This window comes from Protopterus annectens, chromosome 6.part0, assembly GCF_019279795.1.
Source record: "Protopterus annectens isolate FY-2018-M chromosome 6.part0, PAN1.0, whole genome shotgun sequence".
NCBI lineage: Eukaryota > Metazoa > Chordata > Ceratodontiformes > Protopteridae > Protopterus > Protopterus annectens.
Genome location: NC_056737.1, coordinates 1,378,383,119 through 1,378,407,302, shown reverse-complemented (window position 1 = coordinate 1,378,407,302; position 24,184 = coordinate 1,378,383,119).

The window sequence follows — 24,184 nt, the reverse complement described above, 5'->3', positions numbered from 1 at the left end:
AGTCAAGGCCAACAAGACAGCTGTCTTCCAGGATAAGAACTTAATGTCTGCAGAGGCAGCAGGCTCAAAAGGAGGCAAAGTCAGCTTTTCCAAGACATAGTTGAGATCCCAAGGAGGGACAGGAGGAGTTCTAGGAGGTTTTAAATTCTTAGCTCCTCTCAGAAATTGTCTGACGAACTGGTGGGAAAAAATGGGAGGATCACAATTGAAATGAGCCAAAACAGCAGAAGCATGAATTTTAATGGAAGAAAATGAAAGACCTTTAAACAAAAGGTCTGAGAGATAAAGTAAAATAGATGAGATATCAGGTATTAAAGGATCAGAGCCACGATCCTGCATCCAAATACAAAATCTTTTCCATTTAGAAGCATAAGATTTCCTTGTACTAGGATGCCTAGCTTCCAAAAGAACATCCAAAACTTGTTTAGGAAGAGAAGAAGGAATCAATTGCCTTTGATGAGCCAAGCTGTCAGACAGAGAGTCTTGATTTGAGAGTGAAATACCTGACCCTGATGCTGGGACAGTAGAGAATGGGTCAGAGGAAGACTCCAAGGAGGAACCAAGGAAAGGTGCAGTAGAGTAGGGTACCAAAACTGATGAGGCCAATTTGGAGCTATCAAAATGATCAGTCTGGGTTTGTCTAGCTTTATCTTTAGCAATACCCGAGGCAGAAGAGGAAGAGGAGGGAAGGCATATCCCGAAAGATTCCTCCAGCTGAAGGACAGGGCATCCACTTTCCAAGCTGTCTTGTGGAAGGACCTGGTGCAAAAGAGAGGCAACTGATGGTTGAGATGGGATGCAAACAGATCTATCTGAGGACAGCCCCAAACTGCAGTTATCTTACTGAATAAGTTGGGGTCCAACATCCATTCGTGAGGATCCAAAATGTTTCTGCTTAGGCTGTCTCCTAAGAGATTTTGTTTTCCTGGAATGAACTATGCCTGAAGATCCAGATTCAAATTTAGGGCTGTATCCCATAAGGTCATGGCAAGTCTGCAAAGGGGGTAAGAGTGAGAGCCCCCTTGCTTGTTTATGTACCACATGACTGTGGTATTGTCTGTTCGAATTAGCAGAGGTCCTGGCTTCAAAAGAGTCTGGAAGGCTAGAAGAGCACCTTGGACTGCTAACATTTCTTTCAAGTTGATGTGCCATAGAAGGTGATTGTTTGTCCAAGAATCCTGTTGGCATTTGTCTAGAAAATGAGCTCCCCATGCATAATCCGAGGCGTCCGTGGTTATGATCTGAGTAGGTTGAGGTAGACGAAAGGGCTTGCCTTCGTTCAAAACACACGCCCTGGGCCACCAAAGGAATTCCTTCTGGAGGCAGGGAATCAGTGGAATCATTGTATCCAGACTGTGGCAATGTTGAGACCATACACTCTTTAGGTACCATTGAAGTTTCCTCATGTGAAGCCTCGCATTTGGAATCAACAGGATGCAAGAGGCCATGTAGCCCAGAGCCTGCAGAAATTTCCTTGCAGTGAGCTGAGTCAATGCTGCCAAGGTCTTGAAGATTGAAGCCAGCTGTAACTGTTTCTCTGGAGTGAGGAAGGCCTTCTGTAAACTTGTGTCCAAAAGAGCTCCCAAGAAGGTCATTCGTTGAGAAGGAATCAAATGTGACTTTTTTGTGTTCACTGAGAATCCCAGTAGTAGGTGAAGATGTTGACCAAAATGCAGGTGTTGAAGTAGAAGGTCTTTGTTGTCTGCCTGAATTAGACAGTCGCCCAGATAGGGGTAAATCTGAATCCCCTGAAGTCTGCAGTAAGCTACTACTGGAGCCAGGTATTTGGTAAAAACTCTGGGCGCAGTAGATAAGCCAAATGGCAGTATAGAGAATTGGAAGTGCCTCGAGCCTGCCTTGAATCTGAGGTACTTTCTGCATTGTTGCCTTATGGGGACGTGTAAGTAAGCCTCTTTTAAGTCCAATGTTACCATCCAAGCATCTTGTGAGAGCATTGGAAGAAGTTGTTGAAGAGTAAGCATCTTGAATTTTGGAATTTCCAAAAAGGTGTTTAATATTGAGAGGTCCGGAATAGGTCTCCAGGAGTTTTGTTTTCTTGGGACCAGAAAAAGTCTTGAGTAAAAACCTTTCCCCACCTCTAGAGGTGGAACAGGTTCTATGGCTCTTAAGGCTAATAAAGCGTCCACTTGATTTAAGGCCTCTGTCCATTGAGGTTTTGGCAGATCTGGCCAGCCGGAAGGCCTTGGCAGAGTGTGAAAGTGGAATCTGTAACCTTTCAAAATCACGTCTAACACCCATTTGTCCTGGGTAATGTGAGTCCAATTTTGGTAAAAGAGAAAGTTTTCCTCCGAGAGGGGCATCCAGGGAAGGAGGACCTGAAGCCCAACAGAGGGAGTCATTGAGTCTGCTTTTTTTGGGTTTGAGATCTGTCTTCTCCCCTTCTAGGTGAAGTAGCAGTCCACTGTCTAGATCTGTAAGAGGCCTGAGCCTGCGCCCGACCTCTGGAGCATCTATATCTTCCCCTTTGAGGCCTGTCAGAGGTGGGAAAAGACCAATTTTTGGAGGGCCAATTTCTGGAAAATCTAGGAGGCTGTACTTGCAAGAAATCTTTTACAGTCTGCATAGACTTGACTTTTTCTTCCATCTTTTTAATAACCTCCTCAGCCTTAGACCCAAATAAGACATCATGCTGAACAGGGGCATCTAGCAATTTTGCCTTAACTTGTTCAGGTAAATTCTGCTCACGAAGCCAAGCATGTCTCCTGATAACAGTACCAGAGGCAGCCACCCTGCAAGAAGCCTCTAAGGCATCAAAATCACAATGTAAACTATGTTTGCTAACTTGTTCAGTAGCATGCAACACATCCTGTAATTCCTTGTCCTCAGCACATGCAGGAAAGGTAGAAATCCTTTGTTTTAAAACAGATAAAAGAAACTGTTGATACTTAAACATGTGAAACTGGCAATTTAAAGCTCTAATAGAAAGGGTAGCTGAAGTATAAACCTTTTTGCCCCACCTGTCCAAGGCACGAGAATCCTTTTCAGAGGGGATAGGATTCTTAGGAGGCGGCCTTAGCAGCCTTGGAACCCTGCGAAATAGTTTCAGGATCAGCAGAAGGGTTCTTGAATAAGAATTGATGTGAATCAGGGACCCTGTAAAATCTATCAGGCTTAGAAGGAGCAGGCGGCATGGAATCAGGATTCAAGTTAGCTTCAGAGAAGGCATCATCCACAATGTCAAGCACAGGAGGAATAGCTAAAGGCCTGTGCTGAGGGGGGAGAAGAAGAAATTCCCTGAGTCTCTTTTTGGAAGCAGAAAAATCCTGACCTTCCCAATGAAAATGCTCCCTCATCTCATGCAAGGTTTCCCCAAAAGAGAAATCTTCAGGGGGAGAGGCAGAGGGAACAGAATCCTCTGCATCCGAATCCTCATAAGGAGGAAAAGAGTAATCCTGATCAGAGGAAGAAACAGAAGATACAGAAGCCTGATCAGAGGAATCATAAGGGATATCCTGTCTAGGCCTTTTCTCAGGAGGAGGGTGAGAGCCCCTAATCATAGTTAATAAATCCTCAGCCATCCGAAGTAATTGCTTCTGAGTCTTAGGAGCTGAATCCGAAGAAGCTTGAGCAGAAAGTCTGGGTTTAAAAGGAGTCTTTGACTTAGCTTTTGTCTTTGTGGAAATAGTAATGTGTGAAGGCCTGAAGACCCCCTCAGAAGCCGGTACCTGCACAGCGGTTCCGGACCCATCTGAAGGAGCGACGTCCGAAGGTCCTGCAGCAGACAAATTACTAGGCCTAGTTGGCTCACCATGTGAGTCCGTGTCGGCCATCGGTTCTGAAGTGGTGGACGACAGGGGCTGCAAAAGCGCCTCACTGATGACCGCCGAACCCGAAGCTGGCTCCGGCTGCAAAGTATCCTGTTTGGACCTCGGAGGCCTGTCCTTGTCTTTGCGCTTCTTCTGTAATCCAGTAGTCGGTAAAGTATCCAACGACATTCTATAATTAAATCGTCTACTGAAGTAATTCAAGGCCCAATCGTACCTACGCTTGATAGTGCGAGAATTAAACCTGGCACAAAACCGACAACAAGAAATGTCGTGGTCAGGGCCTAAGCAAGGTAGACAGTAAGAGTGGAAATCTTTATGAGGTATTTGTTTCCCACACGATACACAATTATTAACTTTTTCTGACATCGGAGGAGCAAGAAAAAAGTTTCCCCAACGGGGTACTTAGCTTTGAGAAGAGAAGTAGAAAACTTCGGACCGACGACAATCACATCACGTTGTCTTGAAAACGCCAACCAACAACTAGCGAACTGCTTTGCACCACACTGCAAGAAAGACTGGGGAAGATGGCGTTGGCTGTCAGCTTTATACCCATGCGCTCTGACGTCAGGGTGCTAACTGAAACAACCGACGCCGGACCCAGACTTTGATATTCTGGCCGACCTCGGGCTGCCTGCCGGCAGGAGTACCCTACAGTTATGACTGCAACAGTGAAACACGAAGAACATCTGAATGCATATATGAGGAAGTCGCTTAACCAAATTATTGCTCACTGGTCACCCCATGAGAAAGGGCCTAGCAGGTGAACTAATAGGTATTTTTATTATTATTGTGTTTCAAGTTTGATTTATTCATTTTTTTAGCTCATGGAAGTTTCCAAAAGAAAAGTTTGAAGACAGTAGTTTTGATTATAAGAGCATAGCAGAGCGCACTGTAGCTGGCGTTACAGAGTTACAGCTGAAATCTACCCAAGATGGAATTTAACAGCCCTAGTGGTTAATAACTGCACATGTAGAAGCTAGTCTGGAACTTAGCTAAGGGTATTGGGGGTTTATATTGTTTAACTATGAAGTTATTAGTAACCGCCTGCAGTCTCAGCTCTTTACTTCCAGGTTTCTTTCTGTTGAAGAAAGCTTTATATGCATAAGGGACTGCAGGGAAATACACAAAGAGACCTACTTTGGGGGGGGGGGGGCAAATTGCTGTTAATTGCAACATGACTAGGCCAGGTATTACTATATAACTTCTAATGTATGAGTCACACAAATAAATAGTAATAAAGGCAAATAAATACTAATGCTACAACCTCTATAAAAGTCACAGAACAAGGTAGGTTGTGATCTTACTTGTACATAATGTATATTACTGAGTGGCTGTGCCACACTGAGAACTAGATTTGCATTCTAGTTCTTGAAGTATCCACTGCTGGGCACATATATCTATACCCACATCATAGGCATATCTAAATTATGCAAGGTTACTACTGCAATAAAGAATAGAGGAGTTAAATGCAATCTTTTATGTCTTTGTAATGTTGAAGATGCAACAACCAAAGTTAAACAGATATTAATTTATCTATAAAATAAATTATAGCACCTAACTCTGCTTCTGTACCAATAGCTAGAATGCACACTCATATAATATGGGTAACAATATTAGTTCTTCTAGGATCTTCCTTCTGCTTTCACACTCTATTACTTTAATGTTTAAAACATCAGACAATTTCCTCAGACTACATCTTTTTAACTTCCATCTGCTGCAACCATAAAACTTATCCTACAGACATATTTTTTCACCAATTCAAGATATTTCAAAAGACACCTTGAGGAGGGGGAGCTGAGACTAGTCATGGCTCATACACTGTGAGGTGAAGAGATTTTAGTTACTCCCTCCAGCCAACAAGGGTAGTGTAATGCCAACTATGATGTCTCCAGTTTGTGTGTAACTTTCTGCACAACAAATATAGTTACCTGGAAAGCAATCTGCTCTTCTCCCAAATTCTCACAGGTTACAGGAACAATTCCCTTCTCACAGGTAGAGGCAAGATGATGCTGGCCACTCAGACCCATCCCACTTCCTAAGTTAGTTCCTCCAGAGGCAGCGGCACTACCTGGGCAGATAAAAACTGTGACTGGTTTCATCACTCTGCATCATGCACCTGGGTCCTTAGGACAGAACATGCTGGAGGGACAGGTTCATAACCCAGAGACTGCCCATGCTCTGGAATAGACTTCCCATACATGTCAAGTAAAGCACCTCACTGGCCCTTTTCAAGAGAAATCATGATGAGTGGATGGGAAATAAAAAGTTCAACCCGGGGATCACTCCAGTGGCTCTACATGATAGAGACACTGGGAACTGATGGCGGCATAATGCCAGGGCACTTCTATGGGCTGGGCTTGTAACAGTTGAAGGGCCATTGGCCTAGTACACACCTATGATGTCCACACACCATGGTACAAATGCAAAATGGTATGAAATTATAGTTTATGAAATGTAACTGCTAAAGTTAAAGCTAAACAAAATATTCTCATTTTTCACTGCAGATACATTAATATTAGACATTGTCAAACCTTGACAGAAAAACAATGCAAAGGCATCCATGTCAAATGCAATAATTTATCTTATTTAAGACTTGAAAAATGAAAAAATCATATCAAACTTAAATCACAGTAAATAAAAACAAGGGGGCAACAAAGTCAAGTAGGTTATAAAAGAAATGTTGTTGTTATATTTAAACTTGCACAAGTTTCATCACAATAGAAAAGTTTCAGAAAACTCAAAAAGGCGCTACTGTAGAACTACAGTAAAAGAAAGTTAAAGCTTAATGGGAATGCCATGATGAAAGTGCTATATAAAAATGACAAAAATGTAGCAAATGTCTTTATGTCTATTCATATTATTCTCTGTGCACCAAAAGGCAGCTAGTGCACAAACATCAAAGAAAAACATAATAATGATACATCTGAGTGTGAAAAAGATTTGATTAGGAACTAACCAAAATTTTAAGGTGGGCAATTCTGAGATTTTTGGCCAGAAGTACTACAAAACATGCAATATATCTGTCAATACTAGAATAACATGCTTTAAGGCATATTAGCAGCAATGGCATTTTAGGTGAAGCTATTATCACTATCCATATTTCAAAAACGGTTGGCAATTTTAGCAGTATAGCACAGAGAGTCACAGTTACAAACTGTAATAACCTTCATCCTGCAGGTCTGTTTTAATCCCAATAATCCCCATTTACAAACTGCATTACTCTGAGTAAGAGTACTCCACTCTTAGCTCTGAAAGGATGCTTTTGTGTCTTCAAGGTTTATTGGGTTAGGAAACAAATAATTATGTTTAAAAAAACAGCACTCTTAACAGTATTTTGGTCTCTTGAGAATAAACTTGCAACATAGTTCAGTTCCCCTACCCTGCAACATTTCACACCCCATTCTGTTGCATATCTGAGATACATTTCCTGACTGAGGGGGCATACCTGTGTGACATACATTACCTGACTGAGAGGGCATACCTGTGTGACATACATTACCTGACTGAGAGGGCATGTGTGTGTGACAAGTTTTCACATGAAGCTCATTACCAAGAGGATTCTGCCACCTGTCTTTCAGATTATGTTTTTTACCTTCAGATGACCCAAAGAAACCACACACTGCATTATGTAAGTTAAACACACAGATTCTTTACTGTCCACATTTTCTGTGGTGGATAAACAAAATGGCTTCTCCATAAAATAACATTCTCATAATCACTTTCTTGTGAATAACACAGCACACAGTAAAACCACTACTGGCTAAAATCCTAAAACAGAAATGTATACATTACTGCTGCTCATTTAATGAGTGTCTGACATTTGCCATAACTGATTCTGTTGATTAATCAGATTACATGGTAATTGATAGATAGATGTTCTTTATTCATAAGTCACGCTAACATGATAATGCATTCCACTTTATATAAAGTTATGGTATGCGTGCTCATGAGATTCAAATTTTAACAGAAGACTTTAATAACATGGAGCAGCACATCATCCTGGCAACCAAACATCCAGGTATTAGAAAGAAATTCATATACTGTGACGTTCAAAACTTTTGCTTACTACTTACTACACATCTGCATATTCATAATGTAGCTTGTCTGAAGCATACTAAATTATTAACATTAGCTCTATGTGGCATCTTCTAATAATCTTAAGCTACGCAAGTGGTTAACCTTGCAAGTCCTATAACTGGGTTAAAATGAGAACTGCAACTTAAAAGTCCTTACATATAAGCCCATGCATCTGACCAGCTCCCTAGAAATCTCCATTAGAAGGCATTACTTCAATGTCCATTTTAGCCAGCTCTTCACTTAACTATATAATAAGGCTGTCACCTTCTACCCATGTTTAAATATTCATTTAATTCAGTAGTTTACAAACTGTTAAAAATTCTCTCTCTCTCTGTGCCCCTACTAAATGCAGACTGCAGGCTCTTCACTGAATATTTCACTGGTAGACTAAATTATCTCCTTTCTGTGCTTATACACTGATATCAAATATGATTTATAACAGCAAGAACATTATATAACAATGTGAAACACAATCTAAGATGGGTAAGTGTCATGCAATGATTCTGGATGCTGAAAACTGTATTCATCTAAACAAGATAAGTCTGCTAACAAGCAATTTCGCTGCAGTCTGGTGTTCCAGATTTCTCTTTATTCTTTTGTCTCTGTGATGCAGACTCTTTACAATTAAAGCAGATAATGCAGTCTTTAGCTGAAGGAAAGTACGGTTGTGTACACTTACCATAAATATAGATGTTCGAGTGTATTCACTGTTGCAGTCATCACACTTGGGTTATCTGCCTGCAGGTAGCCCTCAGTTGGCCCAAATATCAGAGAGTATTTCTGCGTCGGATGCTGTCACTCCAGGACTGTTGTCAGGTTGTCATGGGTATAAAAACAGGCAGCTGACGCCATTACATCAGTTTTTCTTGCCCCAAATGTCAGGAGCCCCCCAAATAGGGAGCTAGGTTATGGTGGGGAACACATCACCAATAAAAAGTAAATACCAATACCCCAGAAGGGGTTAGTAATAGCCATAGATAGGAAAGAGAGAGAGAGAAAAAAGTACAGTTTTGTACCTACCATAAATGTAGATGTCCGATAGGCATGCATCTGCAGTCCTTACAAATGGGTTGTCCTGTCGTCAGGCAGCCCTTCGGTCGGCCGGATTCCAAAGTCTGGGTCTGGCCTCGGCTGGTGTCGCACTTCACCCGACGTCATAGCTGCAGTTATTCGGGTATAAAGGCATCAGCCGACGCCATCTTCCTCAGTGTTTCTTGCCCCAGATGCCAGGTGCCCTCTAGGAAGGCTAAATTTGGATAAATGCAAATGGTTCCAAATAGTAGAGAGCAAACAAAAAATAAGCATGTATGTACATATATACAAACAAATACACCATAATAGATTCCCCCAGCCAGCTATAAGATGGGCAAATACCCTAGGAGTACCACAGAGGGGAAGGTGGGTGGGTAATCCTGACTGCAGATGCATGCCTATCGGACATCTACATTTATGGTAGTTACAAAACTGTACTATGTCCTTCAAGGATGCATCTGCAGTCCTTACAAATGGGTAGAATACCATAGCCAAACTGGGGGAGGAGGAGAAAAAAGATTATGGTGTAGTTAAGATCCCTTGCAAAACAGCAGTGGCAAAACCTGCTCGGGATCTGGAGTATAAAGGTAAATTATAATGCTTGGCAAATGTATGCACGGAGCTCCAAGTAGCAGCCTCTAAAATGTCTTTGGTAGCCACTCCTCGTAGAAAGGCTGTGGTAGTGGCTGTAGCCCTTGTAGAGTGAGGCCTGATGTCCTCTGGAGTTTTCTTCCCATGGTAGGAGTAACAAAATCTAATGCAATTTCCTATCCACTTAGAGATTGTCTGTTTTGAAATTGCTTTTCCTTCCATTCCTGTTGCATATGCTACCAGTAGCTGGTCAGTTTTTCTATTGCCCTTGGTCCTGTCCAGGTAGTAGCGTAACTGTCTATGTACATCCAAGGTATGTAACAGTCTTTCTCCCCTGTTCTGTGGGTTGGGGAAGAAAGTAGGTAGGTGGATAGCTTGATTTAAAGATACCCTGGAGACCACCTTTGGCATAAAAGTAGGGTTTGTTCTCATGGACACTCTATCTTGATGGAAGGTCAGGAAAGGCTGTACTGCCATTAATGCCTGTAGTTCCGATACCCTTCTTGCTGAAGTGATTGCAAGCAGAAAAGCAGTTTTCCATGATAAGTATTGTAATTCTGCTGTTGCTGCTGGTTCGAAAGGAGGGAGTGTCAACTTTTCTAGCACAAAGTTCAAGTCCCATGCTGGCAATGGTGGCTTCCTTGGTGGTTTAACATTTTTAATTCCTCTCAGAAACTGCCTGAGCAGAGGATGTGAGAAGACTGGAGGATCCAAGTTGTATTCTGCTGAAATAGCTGATACATGAATCTTAATGGAGGAATAGGACAGGCCGTTGTGGAAGAGCTCTGCCAAGTATTCCAGGATGTTGGCTATGTTTACCAGTGACACATTTTCCCCTTTTGTAGTACTCCAAATGTGATATCTTTTCCACTTTGCTGAATAATTTTTTCTTGTTGAGGGTCTGCGAGCCTCCAAGATAATGTCTTTAACCCTCTGGGATAAATTTGGGTTATTAGGTGTTATGCAATGTTCCAGGCAGTCAGCTGCAGTGTTTTCAGGTTTGGATGCAGGGTGTTGTAGTTGTTCTGTGTTAACAGTAAGGGAACTAGGGGCAGAGGCCATATTTGTTCCCGTGACATGCTCCTCAGTAATGGGTACCAATGTTGCCTTGGCCAGTCTGGAGCTATCAGGATGATCCTTGGATGGTCCTCTTTGATCTTCAATAGCACCTTGTGCATCAAAGGAAGTGGTGGGAATGCATATGCTGTCAGGTTTTTCCAACTGAAGGATAGGGAGTCCACTTTCCAAGCAAGTGGGTGGTACGTCCTTGTGCAGAATTTCTTCAGCTGGTGATTGTGTGGGGATGCAAATAAGTCTATTTCTGGTAGTCCCCATTTTCTTGTAATGGTCTTGAAGATGTCCGGATGCAGCATCCATTCATGGGCATCCGTGGTAGTTCTGCTCAGAATGTCTGCTAGAATGTTTTCTTTTCCTGGCACAAAAATTGCTTGTAACTGAATGTTGAAGCTCATGGCCACATTCCAGAGGTCCATTGCCATCCGGCATAGAGGGTACGAATGCGTGCCTCCCTGTTTGTTGATGTACCACATAACTGTGGTGTTGTCTGTCCTTATCAACAGTGGACCTTGTCAAAGAAATGGTCTGAAGGTCTGAATTGCCAGTTTTACTGCCAGCATTTCCTTTTGATTTATGTGTAGGTGCAGCTGGTCTTGAGTCCATAGGCCTTGTATGCACTTGTCTAGCATGTGTGCCCCCCCCAACCGAGGTCTGAGGCGTCCGTTGTGATGGTCTGGCTTGGTTGAGTGTTGTGGAAGGGCAGTCCTTTGTTTGATTGACAGGCCTGAGCCCACCATTGGAATTCTTGCTTCAGGCATGGGATTATTGGAATTTGGGTTTCTAGGCTGTGCTTGTGCTGAGACCATAAATTCCTTAGGTACCACTGTAACATTCTCATATGCAGCCTGGCATGTGGGACCAATATTATGCAGGATGCCATGAACCCCAAGGCTTGCAGGACTTTTCTTGCTGTTAGCTGGTTCTGTTTTGTTAATGCCAAGAAGTAGAGAGGTAGTTGCTCCTGTTTTTCTACTGTTAGGAATGCCATTTGTTTTGATGTGTCCAGCTCTGCCCCCAAAAAGGTTATCATTTGGGATGGTATCAGTCTTGACTTTTTTATATTGACTGTGTATCCCAGGGCTTGCAGTAGATGAATGACCCTTTTTTGGTCTTCTGCTAGCTTGTTTTTGTTGTCCGCTTGCAACAGGCAGTCGTCCAGGTAAGGGTAGATTTGTATTCCCTGAAGCCTGCAATGAGCAATTACTGATGCCAGGCATTTTGTGAACACTCTGGGCGCAGTAGATAAGCCAAAGGGCAATGCTGAGAATTGATAATGCTCTGATCCTGCAAGAAATCTGAGGTATCTTCTGCAATTTGGTCGTATGGGGACGTGCAGGTATGCCTCCTTGAGATCTAGAGTTACCAACCAAGACTCCTTGCCCAACATGGGAAGAAGTTGGTGTAGGGTCAGCATTTTGAATTTTGGGACAATGAGGTATGTGTTTAAAGCGGACAGGTCGAGAATAGGTCTCCATTTGTTTTCTTTTCTTGGTACCAGGAAGAGCCTGGAGTAAAATCCTTGTCCTTGCTCCATAGGTGGTACCTTTTCTACGGCTCTCATCTTTAGTAATTGAGTTATTTGTTTTAGAGCTTCTGTCTTTTGATTTGGAGGTAGGTTTGGCATTCCTCTTTTCCTTGGAAGAGTATGGAAGTGAAACCTGTAACCTTGGTCTATTGTCTGCAAAATCCACTTGTCTCTTGTGATGTAATGCCAGTTCACTGAAAATAGGGCTAGTTTCCCGCCTAAGGGTGCTTCTAGTTGTTCCCTGGTAGGCGGTGCCAGAGCCAAGTCACTGTGATTGTCCTGTAGTAGTGGTGGTGGCTGTATCTGTGGCTGTACCTCGCTGGTTGTTTGCCTGCCACTGACGTCCCCTGTAGGCACCTCTGGATTGACCTCTGCCTCTGGAGCGCCTGTTCCTGCCTCTCTGAGCTCTGGAGGTGTCTGAAAAGGACCAATTCTTGGAGGGCCAATTCCTGCTAAACCTTGGAGGTTGGACCTGTAAGAAATCTTTGACTGTCTGGACAGATTTTGCCTTCTCTTCCATCTTCTTCAGCACCTGTTGTGCAGGAGAGCCAAATAAATTGATCTTGTCCATGGGAGCATCGAGTAGCTTTGATTTGACATGGTCTGGTAAGGCCTGTTCTTTTAACCATGCATGTCTTCTGATCACTGTGCCAGTCATGGCTGATCTAAAGGAAGCCTCCAGTGCATCATAGCCACATTTTAAGGAATGATTACTGACCTGCTGAATGTTATGTACCATATCCTGAACTGATTTTTTGTCTAATGGTTCGTCTGAGGACAGCTGTTTAGTTAACTGGTCTAACATAAATTCTTGATACTGAATCATGTGGAATTGACAGTTCAAGGCCCTAGCTGAAAGAGTAGCAGAAGTGTAAACCTTTTTACCCCATCTCTAAGGCCCTGGATTCCCTTTCAGAGGGAAGGGGGTTTTTGGTAGAGGTAGCTGCTACCGCCTTAGGTCCCTGTGAGATAGTTTCGGGATCTGCAAAAGGAGCCTTATACAAATGATAATGTGTGTCCGGGACCCTGTAGTACCGATCGGGCTTAGCAGGGGCCGGAGGAAGTGAATCAGGAGCAGTACAAGCATCATTAAATGCATCATCCACAACAGTAAGAACTGGAGGGATGGCTAAAGGCCTATGCTGTGGTAAATGTAGAAAGGTTCTAAGCCTTTTTCTAGAGTCTGAAAAATCCTGGCCCTGCCACTGAAATTGTTCCCTCATAGCATGCAAGGTTTCCCCAAAGGAAAATTCCTCAGGCGGAGAGGCAGAAGGAATGGACTCTTCAGCATCAGAGTCTTCATAAGGGGAGAAAGGGCCCTCTGGAGGGTTAGAATTATCTGAATCATCAGAGGAGTCATCAGTAGAAACTGGCTCAGGGGGCTCTGCTCTAGGCCTCTTCTCTGGAGGTGGGTGAGAGGCCCTGTCTGGGTGAGGTTGGGATCCCCGGATTAAAGAAATGAGATCCTCTGCTAGACTAAGCATTTGTGAACTAGAGCTAGGCCTGTGAGAGGGGGTCTTAGCAGGCACATTTTTGGTAGATTTAGCTGCTTTGGCCCTGGCAAAGGCCTTAATTGACATGGCTGCAGGAGGCCTAGCAGCTCCACGTGCAGGGGTTGAAATATCCAAGGGGATAGTATCAGATAAATCCTGGGAACCTGCAAGAGCAGATGTGATTTCAGTAGCCGATTCCACGAGGTTGGCTGAGGCCTCGGTAGAAGATAAGCTTTCGGCTGAAGGAAGAACTGCGAGCTCGGTTTCAGCCGAAACCAAGACACTCGCGGTTGGCTTTACCGCGGTTTCGGCCGAAACCGCGGACCGCGAGTGTCGATCCTTTTCCTTGCGCTTTTTAGATATTTGTGTAGTCGGAGGATCCGACGGCATAATGTAAGCAAAAGCGGAGCCGAAAAACTCCTCAGCAAATTCCGACCGACGTCTAAGCATCCGTCGGTTAAAAGAAGCACAGGCTAGACAAGTTGCTACGTTGTGGTCTGGGCCTAAACAAGGTAAGCAGTAAGAGTGGAAATCTTTATGAGGTATTTGTTTCCCACAAGTTAAACAGTTATTCACTTTTTCTGACATCGGCTGAGGCAAGAAAGAGTCCCCAACGGGGTACTTAGCTTTTTAGAAGTCTTCGGTAGTAGTAGAAGTATTCGGTAGTAGTAATCTCTGGTTCTGACCGACCGGCACTTGCGAACAGCTTCTGCTTCGGGCGCCACGTGGCAAGAAAGACTGAGGAAGATGGCGTCGGCTGATGCCTTTATACCCGAATAACTGCAACTATGACGTCGGGTGAAGTGCGACACCAGCCGAGGCCAGACCCAGACTTTGGAATCCGGCCGACCGAAGGGCTGCCTGACGACAGGACAACCCATTTGTAAGGACTGCAGATGCATCCTTGAAGGACATCAGGGGGCATGAGGGAGGGAAACCAGGACTGCAACAGTGAATACACTTGAACATCTACATTTATGGTAAGTGTACAGAACTGTACACAACTGTACTATGTTCTTTGTGTTTCACTGTTGCAGTCATCACATTTGGGTGGAGTCCCAAAGCTGAAGAAGTGCGGAGACAGTCAAGAAGAGTTAGGGCTGGCTACTATGCCTTGCAGGACTGCTGCAGCAAATCCTGACCTGGATTTGGAAAAGATAGGCAGGTGGTAATGCTTGGTGAAGGTGTGTACAGAACTCCAGGTAGCAGCCTCCAGGATATCCCTGGTAGGGACTCCACTGAGAAATGCTGTAGAGGTAGATGTTGCCCTAGTGGAATGTGTTCTGAGCCCCTGGGGGTTGGTTTCCCATGGTGCTTGTAGAAGAAATGGATGCAGTGTGCTATCCATTGGAAATGGTTTGTTTTGAAATGGCCTTACCCTTTGCCCCTGTTGCAAAGCTGACTAGTAACTGGTCAGATTTTCTGAAGGGCTTAGCCCTATCAAGTTAGAATCTGAGCTATGTGTGTCCAAGGAGTGCAGGATCATTTCCCCTTTATTTTGAGGATTAGGGAAGAAGGTTGGCAAATGGATGGATTGATTGAGAGCCACACTGGACATCACTTTGGGCATAAAAGAAGGGTTAGTCCTGACGGAAACCCTGTCAGCATGGAAAATAATGAAGGGTTCCTTAGCCATGAGTGCTTGCGGCTCAGACACTCTTCTAGCTAAAGTGATGGCTAGAAGCAAGGCTGTTTTCCAAATGAGGAATTTTAACTCTGCTGATGCAGCAGGTGCAAATGGGGGAAGTGTGAGCTTTTCCAATACAAAGTTAAGGTCCCAAGCAGGGGTGGATGCTCTCCTTGGTGGCCTTAAGTAGTTTGCCCCTCTCAGGAACTGTTTGATAAGAGTGTGTGAGAAGAGAGGTGGCTCAGTGTTGTAATGAGCAGAAATGGATGAGGCATGCATTTTAATGGAGGAGAATGACAGGCCTGTGTGGAGTAGATCTGCTAGGTAATCCAGGATAAGAGGCACGGAGGGCATTGTTATTTCCTCTCCTGTACACTGAATACATGAGCAGAACCTTTTCCACTTATCAGCATAGGAGTTTCTTGTACTGGGTCTTCTGGCTTCAAGAATGACATCTAGCACCTGTTTGCTTAAGGTTGCTAGGGGAGAATTCAAGGAATAAGCCAGGCTGCAAGATTTAGGGTTTGCAGTTGTGGATGCAGAATCTGTCCCGCCTGCTTAGAGAGGAGGGTTGGATTCTGGTGTAGGTGCCAGGGTGGCACCGATGTCAGGCTGCGCAGGAGTGGGTACCAGTGCTGGCATGGCCAGTCCAGGGAAATCAGAATTGTCCTTGGTTTGTCCTGCTTTACCTTGAGTAATACTCTTGAAAGGAGGGGCAGAGGGGGAAAGGCATAGATTGAGAAATTTACCCACTGAAAAGATAGGGCATCCACTTTCCAGGCCCTGCTGTGAGGATTCCTGGTGCAGAGTTTGCTGAGCTGGTGGTTGTAGGGGGAGGCAAAGAGATCAACCTTTGGGGTCCCCCATTTCTGAATCAGAAGGTTGAAGGTGCTTTGCTCCAATCGCCACTCGTGTGGGTCTAGGGGATTTCTGCTTAAGTCATTTGCCAGTAAGTTTTGTTTGCCTGGCAGGAATTGAGCTTGCAGATGGATTTGAATGTCCAAGGCCGTGTTCCACAGGGCTATGGCTAGCCTGCAGAGTGGGTAGGAATGGGTTCCCCCCTGCTTGTTGATGTACCACATAACTGTGGTGTTGTCTGTTTTTATTAGCAGTTGTCCTGGAAAGATTAGGGATCTGACAGCTGTCAGGGCATTCTGTACAGCTAACATCTCTTTCTGGTTGATGTGCAGATGAATTTGACTTGGGCTCCAGTGGCCCTGAATACATTTTACATCCACGTGTGTCCCTCATGCATTGTCTGATGCATCTGTGGTTAGGGTCTGGGTGACTTAGGGTTGAGTAAATGGCAGTCCCTTGTTGTGGTTTTTATGCTTCTGCCCACCAGAGGAACTCTGTCCTTAGACAGGGTATGATAGAAATGATGTTTCCAGGTCCTGAGAATTTTGGCACCAAAGACTTTTTAAGTACCAGTGGAGTTTCCTCATATGCAGTCTTGCATATGGAATCAGCAGTATACATGAGGCCATGAACCCTAGGGCTTGCAGTACTTTTCTTGCAGATAGCTGGGTTCTGGTGGCTATTTGTTTGAAGAAGTCTGTCAGATAGACTTGTTTTTCTGAGGTGAGGAATGCCATCTGGGAAGTTGTGCCCAAGGTTGCTCCCAGGAATACAATCTTTTGACTGGGTACCAGCTTTGCTTTTTTTTCATTGATGGTGTACCCCAAGGAGGTGAGAAGGTTTTTCACAAATGTCAAGTGCTGCAGCAGCAATTCCTGACTGTCCGCCTGAATCAGGCAGTCGTCCAAGTACGGATAAATGTGGATATCTCTCTGCCTGCAGTATGCAATGGCTGGAGCCAGGCATTTTGTGAATACTCTGGGCGCAGTAGATAAGCCAAAGGGAAGTGCAGAGAACTGATAATGCATAGACCCTCCCCTGAAACGTAGATACTTCCTGCATGATTTCCTTATGGGGATATGCAGATAGGCTTCCTTTAAGTCTAGGGTGACTAACCAGGCATCCTTGGCTAGCATAGGAAGAAGCTGTTGCAGCGTAAGCATTTTGAATTTTGGTATCACCAGGAAGGTGTTGAGAATGGAAAGATACAAAACTGGGTGCCAAGAACCCTCTTTCCTGGGTACCAGGAAGAGTCTGGAGTAGAATCCTTGACCCCTCTTGTTCTACTAGAACTGGCTGAATAGCTCTCATACTGACTAGGGAAAGTACTTGGTTTTGTGCCTCTGCCCACTGGTTTGGAGGAAGGTCTGGAAACCCGCTTGGGGTTAGCAGTGAATGGAAGTAAAATGTGTACCCCTAGGATACAATGTTGAGGACCCACCAGTTCAGAGTGATGAACATCCAGTTTTTTTTGCATGAAGGGCATGTTTTCCTCCTGGGCACAAGCAATTGGGCAGGGCTGGGGAGTGGAAGAAATAAGTAATTGTGAGCTTTTTGCATTAGGAGGTGGCTTACCACTCCCTGCTGTAGGGGTGGGGGGCACTCCATTGCTTAGATCTCTGCATACCCTGACACTGTAGTCTGGATGGTCTGTTTCCCCTGGGTCTAGTTTAAGAAGGCCTGGAGGTGACTGGAAAGGACCAGTGTTTGGAAGGGCAATGCCTATTAAATCTAGGGGGTTGCACTTGTAAGAATTCTTTAACAGTCTGCATAGACTTAGCTTTTTCTTGCATCTTTTTAAGAACCTCTTCTTGTTTGGTCCCAAACAAACAGTCCTTATTCAAAGGAGCATCTAGTAACTTTGATTTGACATGGTCCGCCAAGGTCTGCTCCTTCAGCTAAGCATTTCTTCTCAGTACAAAGCCAGTGACAGCTGCCTGGCAAGATGCTTCTAGGGCGTCAAAGCCACACTACAAAGTATGTTTGCTGACTTGGCTTGCAGAGTGCATAAGCTCCTGCAATTCTTTATTTTCTGCACAGTTTGAAAATGTTGCCACTATTTGTTTAATAAATTCCATAATATCAGACAAAATGGAGAACAGAAAACAGCAAAGATAAAATACATTCGAAAAAACTTCAGTGAACAGCATTTAATTTACCAGAAAACACAATCACTTATTCAGTAAGCGCTTTCGTCTTGTAAAAGACTTCCTCAGACTGAATGACAAATCCACTTATTCTGCTGATATTTAAGAAAGCATCAATTTAATTAAATAATTGATTAATTAATTAGCAATTTATTTAAATTTATTAAAAATTGCAATCAACATTAAAAGCAACATCTGAATTATAACGTGACACAAGCAAATTTTTTTAAACAAACACATGCAATTATATATACACTATCCTAAAAATTAATATTTTTACCCCAATTTATAACAAAGACATTTAATGTTTCAACCTTCTTCTTTTAAGGTATACCTTAAAATTCTCTTTATCATTAAGTCCAGGGGATAACTAACATTTAATTTTAAAATCCAACAATATTCCTTCCACTTTAGCTCATCTTCAGCTGTGAACCTATTGTTAAAATTAGGAACTTTATCTAATAACATAAATTTAGGACTGCCTAAGCTATCTGTGTTCTTATAATGCCTACCCCATGCATTAGTAGTTTCTTTCTTCCGCACTGCTTGTACATGTTCCCTAATTTTTTTACATAACTCCCTGGTAGTCATGCCTACATAAAAAGAGGTACATTGTGAGCACACAGATAAATATACTACAAACTTCATCTTGCAAATATTTTCATTGACTATATGTAATCTAACATTATTAATATTTATTTCTGTGGGCCCTTTATATATGAACCTACAATATTCACAATTAAGACATCTAACCACAACTTCTTTTGTTTCAGTAATATATTTAATTTTATCTTGAAAAATGCCTTTAAAATTGTTTCCTTTTTTATTTACAAAAATAGGCTCATCTCCGACAATTTTGCTGATTTCAGGAAAGCTGCCCATAATCTTCCAGTTTTTCTTAAACTCTTAATCTCCCCCCATCTATAGAATATGGCAAAACTATGCCTAATTCATATTTCTTACGATGATTATTACATTCAGAGGGGCACTATTTTCTATTATATTACAACTATTATCATTTTCGCTGTTTTTACTCACTTCACTTAATTTTTCTAAGTTCCTTTGGGTAGCCCCTAACTGCAAATTTTTCACATAACATTTTGCTTTCTTCATGAAATTTTTTATTACACTCTGTTAAGTCACTCATTCTCCTCAATTGTCCTTTTACAAAATTATTTTTGACATAACTAGGGTGCATACTATCATATCTAAGGGAAGCATTATTCTGAACACTTTTCTTATATATTTTAGTACTAATTTTGATACCTTGTTTATAGACTTCTACATCTAAAAAAACAAATGCTTTTACAATCATAGTTCCAAGTAAAACTTAGTCACACACATGACTAATCTTGTTCAAAAAACAGTGAAGTTCATTAATTTCACCCCTCCAAATAAAAAAGGTTGTCAATAAATCGACCATAGTATAACACATAGTCGAAATACTTACTGTTTTTGATATGCAACTTTTCCCATGTGTTCATAAAAAGATTGGCATAGCTAGGGGCCATAGCTGCACCCATAGCCACTCCATTTGTCTGTTGATAAAATGTGCCATTAAATTAAAAAAAAGTATAAGATAATATATCTAATATCTCTATAAGAATAGAAATATCTTCATTGGTATAGCATCGGGAATCAACAAGTTCCTTATTAACATAGTCCATCCCTATGTCATTGGGTATAATGGTGTACAAGGAATTAACATCCATAGTCACCAAGTAAATGCCTTGCTCAACCTCCATTCTTTTTATACAATTTGCAAACGCAAATGTATCTCTAATATATGTATCTCCAGCTTTCACTACCTTTTGCAATTTCTTATCTATACAAATGGCCATTGTCTCTGTTTTGCATCCTCCACTAGCCACAATCAGTCTTAAAGGGGGACATTCCAAGTTTTTGTGCACTTTAGGCAAGCCAAATATTTTACTAATATTTGGATTTGATTTTCTTTAACAAAAAAACTTGCTTCACTAATAGAAAATCTCCCTTCAGATAACCATTCTTCTATCATGGAATCTATAAATTTGTAAGACCATGTTATTTGATTTAAATTAACCTTCTTATTTATAGTGGTGAACATCTTGTAGATTAACAGTCATAGCATTCAAATAAGCAATTTTATCAAAAAGCACAACAGCCTTACCTTTGTCAGCTTTTAATATTACAATACTTGCATCATTGCTTAAATCATTCATTGCTTTTCTTTCTTCATATGACATGTTATAATATTTAACAAGTTTCATTAACAAAAGATCCGTCAGCTGTTTTTCGATTACATTTTGAAATGCCTCCAATTTTGGTCACAACGGATGGTTAAAACAACTCAGCTTAGCATAAGCAGCCGATAATACATTTCCACCACTATTTTCATTATTATACATACATTTCAAATTTAACCTTCTAACAAAAACCCTCAAATTATTTAAAGTCTCACAAATATGTGCTCTTGATGCCGATACAAAGGTCTAACCTCTGCTCAACAGAGATCTCAATGCCCCAAACATCTATGTGAAAGGTTAAGAATTTTAAAATCACTTTCAGAAAAAACACCTTTTTTGTCTAGTGATTGTTTTTCTTTTTCTTCCAAGGTGTGTTCTTTTGGGGGGCTTTCCTCTTTTTTTGCCTGTCTCCCTTTGCTGGCCCCATGGCTACTTGGGCCCATGATCTCCTTACCATAATATGTTGCTGGTACTTCAGCATGTGAAACTGACAATTCAATGCCCTAATAGCAAGAGTTGCAGAGGTATATACCTTCTTATCCCATCTGTCCAAAGCTCTGGAATCTCTGTCCGAAGGGGTGGGATTCTTGGCTGTAGTAGCCTTGATAACTTTAGGCCCCTGGGAAATGATCTCTGGGTCAGCAGTAGGAGTCTTGAAAATAAATTTGTGACTGTCAGGTATTCTGTAGTACCTGTCTGGTTTCCTAGGGGCAGGAGGTAAAGTGTCAGGAGTAAGACTGGATTCCATAAAAACATCCTCCACAACATTCAGGACAGGGGGTATTGCTAAGGGCCTGTGTTGAGGCAACTCTAGAAATTCTCTGAGTCTCTTTTTGGACTGACGATAGTCTTGGCATTCCCAGTGGAAATGCTCTCATAAGGTATGCAATGTTTCACCAAAAGAAAAATCCTCTGGAGGGGAGGCAGAAGGAATGGATTCCTCTGCATCTGAATCCTCATAAGCAGATAAGGGCATGTCTTCATAATCAGAAATTTCAGAGTCATCGAACCCCTGGTCTGTAGAAGCTGAAGGGGACTGGACTCTCTGTCTCTTAGCAGGGGAAGGCCGACTTTGCCTAATCAGCGTAATAAGGTCTTCAGCCATTCTAAGCATTTGTTTTTGTGGCATGGGAGTAGATGCATGCGCTTTGGTCGTCGTTTTTCTAGGCATAGTGCGTACTCTGGGCCTAAGAAACTCGGTAGTTTTGGTTAAAAAAGTTGTCAGTTTGAGTCAAACATTGGTTGAGTGAATAACTGTCTCAGTAGCTGGTGCCTGCTCAGCGGCTCAGGACCCATCCAAGGTAGAGAAATCTGAAGGTTCCATAGTCGAGGAAGTGTCTCGTGGCATACTGGACTCTGAATGGGTCTCAGTAAAGGCCTGCAAATCCAGTGAAGCGGGCATCAGGGGTTGCGAAAGTGCCCCACTGAGTACTGGCGAACTGGCGACTAGCTTAATGGAAGCATCGTTGGCAGTTTTGGACCTATGCGGTCTGTCTCTGTCTTTATCTTTACTTTTTTTGGAATATCGGTAGTCGGATGGCTTACCGAAGCCATTTCAGAATACAGAGATCGAGAGCGAAAGAATTTAGTGAGAACGAGAGCCCGACTATGAATGGTTCGGGCATTAAATAAGGCACAAAACTGACAGTGAGGGACATCATGGTCTGGGGCTAAACAGGTGATGCAGTAAGAATGAAAATCTCTGTGAAGTATTTGCTTTCCACAGGCAAGACAATTGTTAACTTTTTCTGACATCGTTTAGAGCAAGAAAAAAGGATCTCCAATCGGGTACTTAGCTTTAGAAGACTTCAGGATTATTAAATTCATAAACAAAAATTCAGGTAGCGGCCGACCGGCACTTGCAAACTGCTTCTGCTTCGGGCTCCTCGGCAAGAAAGACTGATGTAATGGCGTCGGCTGCCTGTTTTTATACTCCTGATGACCTGAAGTCAGTCCTGGAGTGACAGCATCCAATGCAGAACTACTAAGTCTCTGGTATTCGGGCCAACTGAGGGCTACCTGCAGGCAGATAACCCAAGTGTGATGACTGCAACAGTGAAACACGAAGAACATCCAGTAGTGAAGCTCTCATACAGAATCACAAAGGCTATATGCACTGCAACTGGAACAAAGCAGCACCTTATGACTTCAACATTAATATTATTTGGGAAGAATGGCCTCCCATTGCAGTACACTTCTCTGTTAATCAAAAATGACTGCACCATAAATAGTGTACAGTCCTTATATATACTGCTAGTCTGTTCGGCTAAAAGACTAACCAAAATGAGTCAGAGATCAGCTGCAATGAATGTACATCAGCATTCAGAGAAACAAGAAGTTATGTACTCACCATAACGTTCGATGTATGTAGTCCATCTCGCCTTACATTCTTACGCGTGGGTTCAAAGACAAACCTCAGCTCCGACTAGGCCATACTCTAGCTCGAAGTCTTCAATTGGCTCATGGCTAATAGGTATCCCATCATGCAACAGGTCTATTCCCCAGATCTTGTTTGCTGCAAGTGTGCACACACACACACACACACACACACTGAGAAGAAGAACAACCCCAACAGAAGGACTACTGACACCTAGAGACTATACCTGCAGGTCCTCCAGGAGGGGGTAGGAGGGAGGGTTAGTAAGAATGTAAGGCGAGATGGACTACATACATTGAATGTTATGGTGAGTACTTAACTTCTTGATGTTATGTAGTCCAATCTCGCCTTCATTCTTACCCGTGGGACAGCGTCCCTAGCACCTTGATCTTGGGTGGCTCAGTGAAAAATACTCTTGAGCACTGTGGAACCAAAGGAAGATCTGCCTCCAGAGACCAGATCTAATTTGTAGTGACTAATAAAGGTATGAGGCTGCAGCACAAATATCATCCATAGACATCCTAGCCTGAAAAGCATTTGAGGTAGCCACAGATCGTGTAGAATGAGCCTTCACTTTAAAGAGGTAATTCTTTGCCATTGGAAGCATAAATAAATGAGATGCAATCGGAGATCCAGCGAGACAAGGTTACCTTAGAAACAGGAACCCCAAGTCTAGTGTCTGAAAATGAGACAAACATTTGATCTGATTTCCTGAAATCTTTTGTCCTATGTAAATAAAAACGCAATTGTCTATGAACATCTAGCTGATGAAACTTAAATTCTGTCTTGTTGGAGAATTCAGGAAAAAACACAGGCAACTGAATGGATTGGTTGTTATTGACAACACAGGCAACCTTTGGAACAAATGAAGGATTGGTTCTTAAGGAGACCCTATCTTTGTGAAATGCCAAAATGCCAAATAAGGTGACAATCAATAATGCTTGGTGTTCAGAGACCCGCCTAGCTGAAGTTATGGCTACCAAGAATACTGTCTTCCATGACAAGAATTTAATGTTACACGCAGCTGCGGGCTCAAAGGGAGTTGAGGTGAGCTTCAGTAATACAAAATTGAGGTCCCATGGCATTACTGGATCAAAGACTGGAGGTTGGAGTAACAATGTCCCTTTCAGAAAAGCCCTACAAAGCCTATGAGCCATAAGGTTGGGTCATTAGCAACATGAAAGGTAGAAATCGCTGCCAGTTGCACTTTAATGGTTGCTGCAGCTGACCCCTGACTGAACAGTTGAGAAAGAAATTCTAATATTGCTGAAATAAGCGCTGTATAAGGATCAATATGTCTCTCATGGGCCCAAATAAAAAATCTCTCCCACTTACTGGAATAAATCTTCCTGGTAGAAGGCTTGTGG